The sequence below is a fragment of the Pseudonaja textilis genome, chromosome 1 (assembly GCF_049901715.1).
Source record: "Pseudonaja textilis isolate UNSWEBS1 chromosome 1, rPseTex1.2, whole genome shotgun sequence".
NCBI lineage: Eukaryota > Metazoa > Chordata > Lepidosauria > Squamata > Elapidae > Pseudonaja > Pseudonaja textilis.
Window position 1 is genome coordinate 51,186,174 of NC_141990.1, and position 18,227 is coordinate 51,204,400.

At 36.0% G+C, this 18,227-nt stretch overlaps 1 protein-coding gene across 2 annotated transcripts in view; it reads right to left on the reverse strand.

Moving 5' to 3' along the window:
* Positions 1-18,227, reverse strand: part of SUSD4 (sushi domain containing 4) — a 66,996-nt gene that overhangs the window by 40,535 nt on the left and 8,234 nt on the right. The gene's annotated exons all lie outside the window — the stretch shown is intronic.

An 18,227-nucleotide genomic window follows, 5' to 3' on the forward strand; every position in this document is an offset into this window, starting at 1 on the left:
TTGTTTAATGAGAAAAGATAATAGACAATTGAAACAGGACAGAAAAAAATATATAAATATAATGATTTGAATTGAGATGAAATTAATAAAATAAAATTGAGGAAATTAAAAGAGGGGAGAAGCTAGGTAGAAAATGTAAAATTGTAATAAGATATGGAATAGAATATAAGAATGAGCATGAACCTGAATTTGCGTCTGTACGAAGAAATGTAACCCGGGATTATGCTGCTTTCAAAAAAGATGTTTTAATTATATTTCTTTTCTTTTTGGGAAAACTCAAATAAAATTTACACACAAAAAAAGAACTATATTAAGGCAGCACATAAAAATATATTAATTTTAGAGAAATAATGATACAAGTTTTATAGATAGTGAAATAGGTGGTATTAGCAAGAGAAAGAACAAGGAAGTGTGAAAAGCCAAAACACAAGGATCATCTATTGGTCACAAAGTCATATTTGCCAACAAACCTAGTCTTTCTTGTAACAAAACCACAAGCTAGGGAGTTTAGCAAGATGGGTTTGTGACATCCAGCCATCCTAACCTAGCAACAGAGGAGGGGGAAAGTTGTGTTTCAAGTAACCAATGAATGACTGACAAGTTATATTTCTGTGTTTTGCCCCTTCTGAAGAAGTATATAGGCATGTGCTGTTCTATAAGAAATTTGTTCAGAAGTGACTCACTAAAATACTCTGAACCTGTTTGTGCAAATAAAATCAACTTATTTTTGGATTCCAAGGTCTGAGTCTCGTAATTTCCTGCAACAATATGAATATTACGCATCCCTCTTATAAAAGCCTGTTTGATTGGCCCCTAGCATTTGATTTTTTTTTTCCCAGGCTTCAGTTGTTTCCACTCAATGCCTAGATGTACAGGTCTTCTAATTTTCTTTTAGCCATTAAATATTTGGCCCTTTTGAAGAGAAATTTCCCTATATGGTGGTCCCAGTCTCAGATTTTATTTGAGTTAATGATTTTGCTATTTCAGCTACATTAAGGTATGCAAGTCAGCCAGGACCCAATTTTTTAAATTGATTAATTCAAATCAATATTGTGATGAATTGTTTATTCACAAAGATTATATGCAAAAATTTACAAATCACCAAATCAATTTGAAAACATTCAAAGAGAAAATTTTATTGCATTGTTTGAATCAAATATTTGTACAGCCCCTAGGCTTTACAAGTATTTTATGCATGTTCAAATTTTATTCAAATGTTATTATACTTATTCACAATAATCTAATGACCACAGAGTTATAACAAGTATGTCATGTGGCACAATCATGGAAAGCATGCAAGATTTCACTTCCGTAAAGTAGGAAAAAGAGATTGAGGAACTATCTTTCAAACTGAGTCAATTATCGTTAAGGGCAATGCCAAGTTTCATTTTCATATATGCAATTATTTATTTAGCAATTGTGTCTTTATGAAACTTATTGAAATATGTATAGTGCTGTTTATAAAGAAGTGTAATACAAAATGAAAATAAGCATTCCAGAAAATGAGGCTATTAAACTGAATATTTGCTAAATACCAAAACAATTTCTTAACTGACATAGCAGGAGAGCAATTGCTGTAGCAGTAAGAAAGAAACCTAGAATTTTTTTTTAAACCAGATATGCAGTTTACTATTTTAATTATGTCTTAAAGAATCTGCACACTAAGCATAAATGTTTTCCATTCTGTATGGTTGTGCATTTATTACTGTGTTGGTGTTACTGCCTGGTGAAACATTTCAAACAGTCTGTATCTCATTATTTAAATATGAAAAAAGAAATGAAGCATTTACTATTCATGTGGATGACACCTTACAGAGAACCTTTAATTCCTATGGACCACATAGAGCAAATGATCTGGATATACAGTATTTGCATATACATATATTGGAATATATAACAGAATATACCTACAACTAGTAGGTGATAAATAATGATGGTGCAAAGTACATTAGTAGAGCAATATATTGTTATTAGCACTGGTGATAATCCAGTTCTGCATGTTCACTTTAGCTTTTCCCCAGATCTAATACTTGCAATCTAAGTTATGTCAATTTGTAACTTAATCAATATGATTTGCTATTTAACTAAGTACTATCACTATGATCTGTCTGAATATTTGTAAATGCAGTAGATCACGGACAACAAAGCTATGCTTCAACTTATTAAAATAATTTTTATTACAAGAAGATCTTACTAAGATTTTAAAAACTACAAAAACATAAAAGAAATAGCAATAGCAATTATTTCCATTTCAGCTCTTCCATATTGTATATTATAATTTTCTTCTTCCTATAAATAAATCTTTTAAATTAATAAATCCTGAAATCACAGTTCATTTCTACCCATTTTCAGCAAAAATTTATAAAGACGTTTCCAGTCTTTTATAAGTGTAATTCCCTCCTATGATCAAATAAGATCATAGTTTGAATTTTGGGTTTTACTTCTGCTATGACAAAGTAATAGAAGATTTTTAAACAAATCATTATGTTAGGAATGCCACAGTGTGAATATGCTATATATGCAAATCCATGCTAAGCCCAAAAATACTTTTGTTGGCCTCAGCTCAAGAATGCTTTATACAAAAGAAACAGCAGGCAAATACAAATGATTAACATATACAACTTGCTAATACAGGAAACTGGTGGGGCTTAAGATGAAATCAAGAGCATAACAGACTACAAAAGGATTTATCTTTCAATGATTTTTCTATGCACAGTTAAGTGAAAGATTTAATATAGATTTTAAAGATACCAGAAATGGAATGCAATAATGAATTGTGTACAAATGATGAACATGATGTGATTGCTAAAATATATAAAGATTTGAAACAGAGGAAGAGCAACTTAAAGAATATACGGTGAAATGGCAAAGATTTTGGTTTCATATCCAAGTGGATCAATGGAAGAGAAAAATACTGTTTAAAAAGTCAGAAATTCACATTGTCTTACAATTTAAAAAGATTTTTTTCAAATATGTATCAGGTTGAAAACCAATAATCAAAAACACTTTGCCAATGTGAGCCTAGGAATGAAGTCAGAAAGATCAGACTAGTAATTTCAAAGACAAAGAGCAGGCAAAGTGAAAAACAAAAGGACAACACAGAGTCATTCCTAACTATCTAGATCACAGCTGTCAAACTCATGGCCCACGGGCCGGATGCATCACACACCGACCATGGCCACACCTGGTTTAGCGAAGGGTGAAAAAGTCCCAATATGTCACATGACACTGCCATGACAATGTAAATTTGACACCCTGATCTAAATATATCCTAATGAAAGGAAGGCCAGATCTAGCCTATAAAAGTAGCAAAGATAACAAAACAGATAAACACGTAACCATGTCAGACAACCAGACAACCAATTCAAAAAGATTTATAACCACCTGACTGGGCCACCAAGGTACAGAACCTGCTGGAAGAGCTAAATTCCTACAGCTTTAAAAAGCTCAGTAGAACTGAGACCATATGAATCTAGGGCGAATGCTGTTTTACAGAAAAAGCACATCTCTTGATCCCACAAGATGGCGATGCTTAACAGCTAGGGACTGGAGTACACCTACTTTTTCAGATGTTACAGGTTTGGCAGAAGCAATAAAAGGAAAACTATCTTAAAGATGCCCATTCCTAAGCTATGTAGGAATCCATACTTGAGTTGCTTCAGGAATTTCATACACCTCAAAGAGGAAAAGAGTTACATGGACTATAATTGCCTGCATTCTGGAATTAATAAGGGCACTGTATTATCAAACAGGAGGTGATTAGGGTAAGAGTGCTTTGGAGAGAGATCTCTCAAGCCAGCAAATAAGCAATTGGCACAGAAAATAAATTGGACCCGCAAATTTTACACCAGTTCTGCCTGGTGCGATCCTATCCTTAAGATGTTCCATTTGTATCTCAACCCTTATAAGGATTCAAGTTGCCTTAAAAAGGGTTGCCAGGTGGCATTCTGCAGATGCAATAAAGGCAGAAAACAATTATATTTTACTAATCATTACAACAATGTTAATTTGAGCTTGTACAAGGGTTCAATCAGACTTATTTCAGACAGGGATAGACAGCCTGTGGCCAAGAACCCTTAAACTGCATGCCTGCCTAACATTAAGTTAAAAACTAAATCAAAAACAAAGCCAGCTGCTTACATACTAAGACCTGAAGCATACTTCCTGAAATAGCCAATGGCAATACATGAAGCTACAGGACAATGTCTGATCCTCTAATTAATGACTTTTTAAAAGCTGGCATTGCATCTCAATGGGCTGCTCTTTAAGATCTTCTTTCTTTAAAAGCTAGGAGAAAAAGCTTACAGTTCAGCATTAGTTATTCTACTTTACTCTATATTGTTTAAAACAGTTCTCCATTATGCATGTTATAAATCTGCAATGTACCTTGGACTTCAACTTTTCAACAGTGTAGTTCACCATGTGGACATAAAAAATATTCCCTTAGATTCTAAGCTTGTTATGTAGAAAAACATTCTATTTCCAGCATCAAATCATTATATTTCAAAATTTTGAAGAGCTATTAAGTACCACCAGAGGCAGCCCCCTTTTAAGGAGAAGGGGAAAATCTGTCGCACAGTGACTTAATTATCACAACATTACCAGTGAAGAAGCATATTTCTTAAAGGGAAAACAAAGTATATTTCTTAAAGTGGAAACAAAGTAACACAACACATTAAAAACTAATGAATTTATTGTCATATAAAGTTCATTGTTTTCTTTGAAGTTCTTAGAAGATGTGCACACAGTGTGATAGAAGGAATATAATCACTGCAGGCAAAGAAAAATGAAATGCACAAGACAGAGATAGTGATAATTAACTTTTAACAGCAATCATTTACAAAGAAATGCTGGATAGGATATGCATTCTTACTCTGATGAAGTGATTAACACATGCTTATAATTCTCCCTACTTCAGGAAACAGAACTGAACATTTTCTTGAATTCTATTTTCTATATTGTTATAACAGCTATAGTTTTAAAATGTGTTGCTCAATAATTAACGTGCTTATAACAATAGATGCTACTGTTACGTACTTAGAAAATCATAAATGCAACATGTCACAACATAAGAATGCATTTTTGCTGGAGCATATTACATAAACTATATAGGACATTATTATCATATTTTTAATGAATTCCACGGCCAATTCAGTCGTTTTGACTCAATTTGTTTGTTATAACATTTACAATGTGATCTACTCCAAATTGGCATCATATTTTGAAGACACCATAATAGAAAAAAATAGCTAACATTTATTAGGACTATCCATCAAATTCTGCAAATCATACCAGACATAATTAGACTTAAAGCTCACTTCACAGCTAAAATAAGATATGCCAAGTAAACAATGGTTTACTGTATTCTGCAACTAAGCCTATAACCACTTAGAAATTTTTGTGTATGGAGCTCTATAAATAATATAATTGCATATTATTTCCCTGTTTTTTCTTCTTTATGCTTGTCTCCAATAGAGTTAGTTCAAATTAAAAAGCAGAGTGAGTTCACATCTCAAGAGAAATGGATAATCCCACTGAAGAAGTTGAAAACAAATCAAGAAAGCAACTTCTCAGATCCTGAAATCAGTAATACCAACTACTAGAATGAGGAGTCAAATCCTATAAGTTGTTGAATATAATGGTCTGGTTAAAAGCTGAAAGTTCCAACACTGCTAGGGATGTAACACCGCTAAGCTCTTTTCATTAAGACTTATAACATAGATGCAAGAATCAATAGCTCATTTAAGAAAAGAGCAATTTAAAATAGGAAACCAGAGTGTAGGCTGGGAATGAGGTTATTTTGTCATTCTTTCCCAAGCTCCAAATGATCTACAAAAATATATGTCAGTTTCCATATTACATGCATTATTTGATTAAACTTAGAAACAATCTCTATATGAAGTTTGATGAACCTTGTTCTCCTGAAACCAGCCTCATCTGAGCTTTCAGTCTGCCTTCCTACCTGGTCCATGGCATATCTTCTACAGAGATAAACCTGAAGGTCAACTCCTGACCGTTATTAATAAATACTAAGCTTCCGACTTTGCTATTATGCTAATGTAGTATTGATACAAACAAATCTAAAGAATACACGTATAGCAATAGCACTTAGACTTATATACCACTTTATAGTGCTTTACAGCCCTCTCTAAGCAGTTTTACAGAGTCAGCATATTGCCCCTAGCTGGGTCCTCATTTTACCCACTTCGGAAGGATGGAAGGCTGAGTCAACCTTGAGCTGATGAGACCTTAACTGCCAAACGGCTGGTAGGCGGTGATCAGCAGAAGTAGCCTGCAGTACTGCATTCTAACCACTGCACCACGGCAGCTTTGGGGACAGGTCATAAGTAGCTTTTTAGAAGTCTGTTGTAACTTCAAATGATTATTAAATGACTTGTCATAAATCAAGGACTATTGTATTACACCAAGTTCTTTCTTCCTGGAATACAAAGAAGACTGTCATATATAGAGAAATATTTGGATTCCTCACAATGTATGCATTTCTATTTTAGCTATCTAGTTGTTTTATTTGGGTTTTCACACATACAAAATACAAGTAAAACATCTTTTTTGAAAATAGCATGGTGCCAGGTTGAACTTCTTTATACAGACACAAAACTCAATTTCATGCTCCTTTTTGTGCTCTATTCCATATCTTATACTATTCTACATTTTCTACATAGTTTTTCCCCTCTTTTAATTTTCTCAATTTTATTTTGATTATCTCATCTCAATTCAAATCATTATATTTATACTTTTGTCTGTTCTGTTTCAATTTCATATTATCTTTTCTCATTAAACAAATTTTCTCCTGTAGTTACTAATTGGAGTATGACACCTTTATATCTTTTAATTACATCCATTAAACTCTTATTTAAACTTCAGTATATACCTTGAGGTTATGACCTTCAATATAATACATAATACATAGCTTCCAATCGAATTCTGCTTGGTACATTCTTATAATACACACTACATTCTTTAAAAAAAAAGGATTATAAATATATGTAATTATAAACCCTCATTCCATTCCAATTCAGTTCTATCATTAATAATCATCAAAATCTTAACATCTTTAACATTTCTTTTCAATTAAATATCATACTTCCTTAAAGACAAATATAATCTCCATAATTAATTTTTCCCTTATTTCTCTTCACATATGTTTTGTAAATCATTAAATATTCATTTTGTTACATTTATTTATTGACAAGCATTCCCAGTGAATTACGATAGCTATTTTATCAAACATTTTAATCATGCATTGTTTCATATTTTCTAAAATTATTTCTATTTCTAATATAACAATACTATCTTATGTACCTTTGCAGAATCCCTTTTTCCATTAAATTTTCACCCATTATCTCTAAATAGGCCCTGTTTTTTATTGTCTGTTTTAGCCTCTTGTTCCACATCCCATATCCGTTAGAATTGGGATGAGCCATAAATACTGGGAAATAAATATGTGAGACCACACTGCTTGTTGGCCTTGCAACTGATGCAGAACAAGGCCTGCGAGGAGGTCAATGCAAAGTATTCAAGCCTATGCCTCATGGACTGGAAAAAAGGCATTAAAAGCAGCTGTCAGGAAAAGCCTTTACTCTCTTTAAAAAAGAGGCTGCTGATGATTGGTAGATTCCAGCTTAGTGCTATGGCCTGGATTCAGTGCTTTCATATCCTATATTGTTAATTATTAAAACCCAACTGGTTCTTTCTCCTTTATACCAAAATAATGATTCCTGCTTAGAAGTCATGCAGATCTTGGAAATCTTTGGTCAGAATTGATAATGCCAAGTATTTATTTATTTTATTTATTTTGTCAAGCAATTATAAGATAACAGGTATAAGTATAAACATAGCTTGAATACATGAAATGGATACACATAAGGAAAAAAAAAAGAAACAATAGGACAGGGACGGTAGGCACATTGGTGTGCTTATGCATGTCCCTTACAGACCTACAGACAAAGGGGTGAGGTTAATAGTAGACAGTCTAAGGTTACAGTTTTGGGGGTTTTGGGAAGAAACCACAGAGTCAGGTACAGTATTCCAGACTTTGACCACTCTGTTGCTGAAGTCGTATTTTCTGCAGTTAAGTTTGGTGTGGTTAACCTCGTGTTTGTATCTATTGTGTGCTCTTGTATTGTTATGGTTGAAGCTGAAGTATGCATTGACAGGTAGTACATTATAATGTATAATTTTATATACTATACTTAGATCGGACCTAAGGCGGCGTAGTTCTAGGTTTTCTAGGTCTAGAATTTCAAGTCTGGTGGCATAAGGTATTCTGCAATGAGTAGAGGAGTGGAGAATTCTTCTTGTGAAATATTTCTGGATTTTTTCAACTGTGTTAATATTAGATACATAATGCAGGTTCCAGACTGATGAGTATTGGTCTAGCAAATGTTTTGTATGATGTAGTTAGTAGTGTGATATTACCAGAGAAAAAGCTACGTAGGATTAAGTTAATAACTCTTAGTGCCTTTTTGGCTATGTAGTTACAGTGGGTTCTAGCACTTAGATCATTCGAGATGAGTACTCCAAGGTCCTTGACAGAGTTTGGATCATCAACGAGGTCTTGACTATTCAGTTTGTATTTTATTTTCTGGTTGTTGTTTTTTTTTTGGGCCAATATGTAAGACAGAGCATTTATTTGTTGAGAATTGAAGTTGCCATTTGTTTGACCATTCTGATACATAGTCAAGGTCTTTTTGAAGGGTAGCAGTATTGTCAGTGGTGTTGAATAGCTTTACATCAGGCTTGTCCAACCCGTGGCCCAGGGGCTGCATGCGGCCCAGGTCGCCTCGTAATGCGGCCCAGTGCCCACCCCAACCTTCGTGCCAGAGCCAGTGAGGAGGAGGAGGAGAGGCAGGCGCGAAGCGGGGCGAGGCGAGCGCCAGGCCAAGCAGCAACAGAAAAGGCGGGTGCCGTCAGAGCGCCACCTCCTGCTGTTGCTGCCTCCACTTCTGCCCCCGCCGCTGCTGCTACTTCTGCCCCCACCGCCGCCGCTGCTTCTGCCTTCCAGTCCTGCCTCATCCAGCTGGGCCATTTGCAAGAGGAGAGGTAGGCGCGAGGCAGGCAAGCTTTCTCTCCCCCGCAAAATTTGGCCAGAAAATAAACGGTGATAAAAAAACCGTGATAAAAAATAATTTTTAATAAATAATAAATAATAAAAACATCTCACTAACTTCATTTCCAAATAAATTTAATATGTTAACTATGTTTTCTACGGTTTATTGGATGATCAGGTATCGTTACTGTTATTTTATTTTATGTGCGGCCCAAACCAAATTTTCATCTTCTAATGTGGCCCAGGGAAGGTGAAAGGTTGGACACCCCTGCTTTACATCATCGGCAAAGAGAACACAGTTGCTCTTAATATGATCACAGAGGTCATTTATGTAGAGTATGAAGAGAGTTTGAAGAGAGTAATGGGACTAAATAGCCTGAATTAGTACAAGGAATTTCCTATGTCCCAGTCAGTCTTGTTAAGGAGAGGAACCTGAGAAGTACTCACATATTTTTATTTTGAGCAGTCTCTTTAACAAGCTAAAATATATAGTGCAAATTAATATGGTTAAAGGGTTTTTATTTGAGGGTTTCTCCAATAGGAAGATCTTAAATATATTTCAAATTCTGTTTCCTAAACTGACCCCAAGCACAACTGGAAGGCATCCTACGTTTCTAGTTGCAATTGTATAGGATTAGCTTTAATGACAGTGTTTAAAAGTTCAGAAAATAAACTTAGTAAAGCAGAAACAATGAAGAACCAACCAGGTTAGTCTTGCTTTGTGAGAATTAAAAAAACAGATAGTCAAATTGACATATATACATACTACAACTGTATCAAATCTTGTATCTTCCATGTTTTCTACATTATATACAAAGCCGTGAAAGTGAATGTTAATTCTGGTGATTCAAGAACCGGAATGGATGCTTTCCTAACAGTACCCATTGTTCCAAATATAAACTAATCCATAGTTGTCATTAGTACATAGTGCAATCAGTGTGAATTATGGTCACAACATGAAACTGAACTGTTTTGCAGTCAGAGAATGTTCGGATCCACCTACAGAGAAATGACTCTAGTTCTCCTCCTACAGTAATGTTTATACATAATTCTAAAGAGGTAAGAACAATAAAAACATGAAGTGAGACAGCAAAGAACACCTACAGATAGCACATTTAGCTGTTGATTCACTATATTCTTTCTTCACTGCAGAGGAAGCTTTAAAAATAGCATGGTTATAGTTAACCTCTTCAACTTTTTTCTAGGGTCGATGCACATGAAACTTCCATTTTTTTGTTCCTCGTGTAAAAGTTGATTTTTACAGATACTGTCTAATCAATAATGGGAGATGGAAAAGATTCAGTATTTTTAAAAACTATATTTGTTTTCAGCTTGCGGCATACATTTATTTATTTATTGCCTCTAAGCACTACAGAGATAGCAGTTATAGAAGAAAAACAAATTTTTCCTTCTATTTATATCTTAGCCTATCAAGAGAATAAATAGTATTTTATAGTTTGGTTTAACTGTCAATGCTCATGAAATGAATTATTTGATTTATATGAGACAGTCCAGTGATATTTTCAAGACTTTACTAGACAGACAGTTTTACAAGTGGAGAGATAATAATAATTAGATAAATGTTATATGTATATAAAAATATTGTTACATTTTAAGCCCTTTAACTTCTACGCAAATTGGTTAATCACATATTTTACTTTTCCATAAAAACAAAACATATTAATGAAGAGATAAAATTGTGGCATTGATAAAATCAAACCACTGGATTTGACAAAATCTTTACCAGTCAATTTGCAAAAGTCAGCTTTACTTGGAACAGCTTACATCCTTTAATATTATTCAATAAAATATCTGCCTTTCCCAAATCAATTAAAAATCAAATCCAGTCTAAATAACCAAAAGTGCAACCAACCATAATAATAATTATGAGCTGTCAGGATGAAGCCTACAAGTACCTGGATATTTTAAATTGGATAATATCAAGCATTGGCAAGTTAAAAATGGGCATTGGTAGAAGTTACCATGAATGCCCTTTCTATCTATGCTGCGAGAGAGCCCAAGATGGCTTGATTCCTTCCTATGACATCATTTAGTTGAGTCTGTACTAGGATATAAAAGCCAGCTCCCGGGAGAAACCCCAGCTTTGGCAAAGATAATTGACAGACTGAAAGGTGTCTCTGAAAGCCCAAAATAAATACAGAAATATGTCTTACCCTCTCCGGACGAATCAAGGGAGGGGCTGGGCTCTCTCGCAGCATAAATAGAAAGGGCATTCATGGTAACTTCTACCAATTCTCCTCCATGCTATATTGAGAGCCCAGGATGGGACATACCAAAGCTTGCATGTCCATGGGCAGGTCCTTGTCCGGCTCATCACACCGACTGTGGGACCACTCATTGAAGCACCTGTCTGCTGAAGGCTGCAGTTGCCGAGGCAAAAGCATCCAGACGGTAGTGTCTGATGAAAGGAGATGGGGATGTCCACGTGGCTGCACAACATCTCCTCCAAGGATACTTGGGTCGCCCAGGCAGCAGAAGTGGCCGCGCTTCTGGTAGAGTGCGCCGTCAGACCTCGGGGAACTGGAGGGGCCGCAGCTTTGTAGGCCTGCTCAATGCAATTACATCTAGCGTGTGCCATTGCTGCTCTAAGTCATGGTGCGGGAGAGGACAGAAGTCAGGCAAAACAATGTCCTGGGACCTGTGAAACCAGGTGTTAACCTTCGGAATAAATGAGTGGTCCAGAAGAATAACCCTATCATTGTGAAAGGAATAAAGGTCCTGTCTGATGGAAAGCGCAGCAAGCTCGGAAACCCAGAACCGGAATGTCAACAGAAGGCACTTCCAGGGCATTGTCCAGAGCTGCACTGACATTGTAGAAACACTTATCCAGAGAAGATGGGAGAGGACCTGCTGAAGGAGAAGCACACTGTTCCTTGACCATGTCCAGGAACAAAATGGGAGAAGGTAAAATCTCTGCATGAACTACAGGCTTGGAGAAGAGCGAATCCCCTTGGCTAGAGGGATTTCCTTGTGGCTCAGGAGCCACTTCCTCTGGCAACAGCATGGCAGTGACCAAGGCCTTGCTGAGTAATGTCCTGAAGAGGGTAGGTTTGAAGACCAATGCAGAGGATGTCTGCTCTGGGCGAGAATCCTCTTCCTCTGAAAGATTTTGGTCAAAAATCTCACCCTCTTCACACTCTGAATGAGAAGAGTAACTGTCTTCAGATGGTGAAGGCCTTCCTTCCTCATCAACCTTCTCCCATTCTGATAGAGAAGAATGGACCCTGAGGTCCTGGGGCCTGTGTATATCAGGGTGATGAGGCAAGGAACTTATGGATTGAGAAGGGAGAAGGGCCTGAACCATTTCCAGAGGGTGAAGAGTTTGCTTGAAGCCTTCGGCCAATCCCTGCCTAATGGCTAATGAGACAACATCTTGGATATCCCTTGGTCGATGCTCAAAGGTAGAGGCAGAAGGCCAAAGGCCCGCTGCTGTGGGAGTGAAGGTGGCTTCAGGCTTAGATTGAGGAGAGGTTCGAGGCCTGGAGGGAGGGGAAGGAGCATAGGGCACAGAAGCCTGTTGGAAATAAGGCCCAGATCTGCTTATATCCTGAGGATCTGATTGTACAGCAAGAGCCTCGGGAGACCAGGATGGAGGATGGAAAGGCTCATAGATAACTTCTCCTCCCCTGGGAGGGCTTGTTTGGGGCCCATGAGTATCACCTGAAACACGCTGTAGTTGCACTCCCTTCTGTTGAATAGGTCTGTTGAACTCTCTCTCTAGAGCTGCATATCTGCGCTTCTCTGCCTTCAATTCAGCCTGAGTTGCCTTCTTAGGGGCTAGAGCCTTAGCTCTGATTTTAGCAGCCACCTCCCTCTGGACTGATTGGGTGCGTTGTCTACGTCTTTTTCTCTTATTGGGCTTAAGGGACTGTTCCACTGCGGGGAGGGGGAAGCTCTGCCTGAGCCTTATCTTGCTCCATTTGTAGAATAAAGGCTCTTGCATTGGAAAGAAACTGTTTAGAAATTTTTCTATTAAGCCTCTTAGGGTATAAATGGCCCCCAGGCTTACAAAATGGCCGCTCACCTCGTGGTGGAAGGCTTCAATCCAAGATGGCCACTGACTACAGGAAAACAGGCTTCAAGATCGAAGAATTGCTCCTTAGGCTATACAGAGCCCCGAGCAAAGTCAGCAAGGGAAAAATGCAGCAACCAGCCACATAATCAGCTGGCTTGTGCTCTTATTAGTTTGCCGAGCTTGCCTGCACAGAGCTCTGTAATGCTGCTCCCAACGTTGCAGGAGAGAGAGCCTTGCTCTCCTGGAAGAACAGCTGCCCTGGGAGCTGCTTGAAGCGAGGAAAAAAGTACTGAAGATCGCTGTGAGTGCTGTCTAACAGAACACTTTCAGAGACACAGCTACTGACTGAAAGGAGCTGAGTCAAAGGCTGGGGTTTCTCCCAGGGGCTGGCTTTTATATCTTTGTACAGACTCAGTTAAATGATGTCATAGGAAGGAGTCAACCCATCCTGGGCTCTCGGAGCAGCATGGAGGAGAATATGATTACTAGAGAATATATGCAAAGAGTGAGAAAAAAGCTACATGTAAAATTGAATAGTACAAACATCATAAAAGCTGTCAATACATGAGGCACATGTGTGGTACAATACACTGTTAGAACTATTAACTGGACACAAGATGCACTGGACAGTTTGGACTAAAAACAAGAAATCACATGACTATTCACTATACATCCCTATAGTGATATACAAACTGATAAAGTCTTGTCTCATAACATATGGTTGTGTTTGTAAAATTTGACAAATGGTTGAAAAGTAAAAAATGTGAATAATTGTTTCAAGAGATATAGAAGAGAAGACAAAGAATTAGAGATCACAAAGTATCTGAAATATGAAGTTGAAAGATTATGGCATAAACTGGCTATGATCATTCCAGTGGCTATGGCACACTGAATGCCATAGCAGAAAAAATCTTCAATTTTTAGAAAACTTAGAAAATATGCTCGTTGACAAAATTTCCATCTGTCAATTAAAAAAGAACACACTGCTTGGATCCACATGTTTTCTATGCCCATATGATGATATTCTAGGTTCTAGGGATAAACTTGTTATGTATGAAAGCCAAGCTAAAGAACTGGCAGCTGTAATTTCACATTAGGTATATAGCAACAACTTGGGAAGGGAACTCGATATGTGGACAGAATTGCCAAATCCAATTTAAATATCTTGTTGGCAGTGTGACCAACCATATAACTAATGTTACAGTAGTATTATTTAAAATTGTATGAAGTTATCACTCAAAAGTTCTTCCCTTTTTAGTAGTATAGGTTAGTTTAGAATTTACCATTCCTGGTCAAGGTGATAGTGGATTATAACTGAGTAATTCCAAATACTTCTGAGTGAAACTGATTTACTACTTTCATTTAAATCCAGTTTTGGACTGGAGCATCAGAGAGAGAGACTACATTGGTCACTTGGATTATCTGCTGAAAAAGCATGATGAGGAAGTTGTGATCTTGTTTGTGCTCTTAGGTATCTTGGTAGTTTTTGACATCATCAACCATGGTATTTTGTTGAACTTACTTAGGGAAGAGGAGGCACAGCTTTATCGTAGTTTGGCCCCACCTCAAAAAACTGGGGAAGGGGATTACTGTTCTATTCTTGTATCCCAAGATTCCATTATATCTCCAGTGTTTTTTAACATAACTATAATGTGGCTGGGGATGATCACTAGGAAGAGGGAACCTGGATGCCATCTACATATTGATAGCACTCATGTCCTAACTACTATCTTCAAGTGTGTTGAGATTCTGTTTGGATCATATTGTAGACTATTATCTAAAATTAAATCCAGACAACACAAGGGCATGTCAATATGGGTAACACTTTCCTTATGGCAAAGACTGTAACAGCAATCAGTGTGGTTACATTGTCCTAAAGGAACAAATTCAAAACTCAATGTTACTCTTTGAACTTGCATTGTTCTTGGGTGCTCAGGTCAGTATAGTAGTCTACATCCTGCTGCAAATGCATGATCAACTTCTTTCCTCTTTGGAGAAGGGTATTTGGATGCTATTATCTATATGCTGTTTACCATTTGAGTAGATTACTTATCTTTATTTTATTTTGTGCTTATAACATGAAGCAAAATCACATGAGTGTCCAGGCTTAGCTTACACACACTTAGCATAATATATAAGCCACTGTGTAAATATGGGAAACAGAACTGAGAAGATCAATCAGTCCGTATCTGCAAGGCTGGTTATGCAACAATAGGTTTCATTATTTCTTGCTTTGTTTTATTTTCAAATCTATCTTATTCATTTCTGTATCTTCTCCTAACAGAAAGACAAGGTGTAAATTTAGTAATAAACAACAAAATACTAAATTTCCTGACAGTTAGAACAATTAATCAGTCGAACAATTTGCCTCCAGAAGTTTCCAACACTGGAAGTTTTAAAGAAAAGATTGGACAATGATTTGTCTGAAGTGGTATAGGGCTTTCTACCGGAGCAATGGGTTGGACTAGAAGACCTCCAAAGTCCCTTCCAACTCCATTATTCTGTTATTTGTCATTGCAGAATTTAATAGTGTAATGCAAGCCAGATTTTCAGTTTCAACTAAGTATTTGTGCAAGTGATAAAGGTAGAAGTTGCATGGTGCCAAGTCTAGTCTTTATAATGAGAAGGGTAAAGATGGTAAAATCCAGCTTTAAAATTGTCTATGGGATGGCTCATGAAGTGGGAAGCCTAATGTCAGATTGCAGAATTCCCTTTTTGTGCTTCTGAATGGTTTACCTAAGTGTAACAGAATTTTGAGTCTTCCAATGTACCATTCTGAGCTACAGTGGTGTCAGGCCCAAGGAATACCACGTAACTGACACTTTCTGCATCCTGCAAAAGCTGTAACTGAAAGTTTTCCTGCAAAAGCTTGGGTTCTGCAGGTTTTTTTTCACATGTGAAACTGTGATTATATTTCATGGGCTGATATTTCTTTTCTGGGTCATAATGATGAGCCTATTTTTAATCACTGTCACAGTGCTGTGAAGAATTTCTTCAACTTCATTCTCAAAGTGTGACAACAATTACAGGCAAATTTCAACTTGTGAAGCTTTATTCTCTCCCATCAGCTTGTAAGGACCTCACAAACCTGATATTGAAGAAACTCAATAATGTGATCCATACATTTTGGTGAGGCACTAACCTTGGCAGAAATTTTCCTTTGAGTGCCCTGTTAATTGTCCATCAACTTTTTCATGTGAAACTCATAGTTTGCTATCACAATTGTCCACTTTGTTTTTAATCACACAAATAAATTACTTACATTTTGGTCTAGCAAAATACCATTTTTATGTCAGTACAGTTATCACATGACTTTGTGAACAATAGTGATACAACTTTTTCTCACATCACTGAAGGAATAGATGCTCAAGATCATATCAGAACTTCAGACATCTGTTGGCAATTTATAACATTGGAGGTATTACTTTTCATTCATCACTCATATGATTCAAAGATAAAAAAACAGAACAGATTTACTATGTATATTTCAAATAAGCATACATTCAGCAACTTCCTGAATATTCATATGCCATAATCATGAACATGAACCCATTTGCAATTATTTTTAATATACATTTAATATATTCTCCAGTCTGCCCAATATAATATCTACAATACAAACAACTAATTACCTAAATGTTTGCAAAAAAAAAAACCCAAACAAATTCAAAGAGCACCAAGGACCCCTCACAATACAAACATTATATATCTAAAAACAGGAATGGTTTTTAAAACATTTAGTGAGGAAATAATTGAAAATTGAGGATTTTAAAATCTTTTCTCCTTTCCCAAAACTTGTAAGCATATACTAAAGGAATTTTCTTGTAAGTACCATTTATCTGAGCAGCAGAACAAAAAGCAAACAGCTGCAAATGGACTCTTAGATGGTGTTTAGAAGACAAATAGGATATGAAAGCTTTGAAATATCATAAAAATAGTTTAGGTCAAGGCTGTGCTAATCTTAACTTTTAATCATTTTTCATACTGTAGTTTGAACAGTTGTATTCCTTCCTTTTTTAAAAAAAGATACTAAATTCAGACAAATATAAGCAATTAGAGAGTGCATTCATATGATGCGGAGTCATCATTGAAAAGATGACTTTTTCAGTAATATATTTGAAGGCATGGCATTAAAGAAATTGATAAAGAAACAAGTAGTTTGGTTTGATAAAGAAACAAGTAATTGGGCTTTAAATCATGTATGGCTTTAAAACTGCTTGCTGATAAGCTCAGACACATACTGGGAGCCAATGCATGTATGATTATTAGGAATTTTCATAATGCTCTTAATTAAGCAAAATCAAGGAAGTCTGAATCTAAATATGAAAATCCAGTATCTTAACAGCTGCATGATTTTGTAGCAAAGTCTAAATTTAGACATAACTTAGCCATGCACTGCCATTACACTTCTTTAATAAAATGTACTGTTTATCATAAATATTGGTGCATCTGTGAATAATTTATAGGCATATTGGATAAATGGCTCTTAGCATAGTAAATAATTCCCCTTTGACAGATTCACAGAACTAAGGTATGAATGACATTCATTCCAAATTAAACATTTTTATATCAGCTTGAAAAGTTGTATGCCTTATGTGACAGCATAAGATGTAAAAATATGCTAACATTGGCATAATAATTAAAAAGGGCCAAGAGATTTCTATCTAAATCACAAGTATAAACAATTTTGGTAATTTTTCACCTCTTCTTAATTTATAGCCAATGAATTTTTCATTCTACATCCCATCTTGTGTATAAACTTATTCATAAAGCATCATCATTTCAGACCTGGTGCTAGAAAGAAGTTCATTAAGAATTGCCAGTAATAACACATATTTTAACTTTGATCAAATAGATCTTAAAGTAATATCACAGAACTTCATTTCTTTTCATTTTTTTAACCCCTTCTCACGAGATTCACCCAAGCTTTAACAAACCTCTTTTGCAAATCCAATATAAAAGTATTAACTAGATCACTGTCTTGATTTATTATTTGTAATTCCTTTCTGATTTTTAAAGTATCAACTGATTTCTTTTGCATGCCCAATGAAATATCTTTTTTCATATCATCCTTGCAGCTTGTGATTTATAGATCCATTTTCAGTGCTGGTGCTTCATTCC